This window comes from Corvus kubaryi, unplaced genomic scaffold, assembly GCF_017639235.1.
Source record: "Corvus kubaryi isolate FWS band 111438036 unplaced genomic scaffold, C.kubaryi_AGA036_p1.0 135, whole genome shotgun sequence".
In the NCBI taxonomy this organism is placed as follows: Eukaryota; Metazoa; Chordata; class Aves; order Passeriformes; family Corvidae; genus Corvus; species Corvus kubaryi.
In genome coordinates this window covers 3,085,938-3,086,218 of record NW_024580669.1, presented here as the reverse complement: position 1 = coordinate 3,086,218, position 281 = coordinate 3,085,938, and positions in this window count along the sequence as shown.

Here is a 281-nt window from a genome sequence, read left to right as displayed (position 1 = left end):
AAAAAAAAAGGGTGGAAAAAAATCTGTTTATCATTATTTCTGCTCATAATGAGCTCTCCTATCCCATTCAGGGGTGCTTGAGGCCAGGAATTGCACAGGGATATTTACTCATGATGCAACCCTGGGACAGTGCTGGGACTTTTGAGCGAAGCGTGGCAGGTATTTCCAAGCCCCCTGCACTAATTGATGGGCTCTCTATATATCATGCCAGATAAAGGGCTCTTGCACAGTAAATGCTGATGTTTAGAACATCCTGATAGCGTTTTGTTAACAAGAAGATA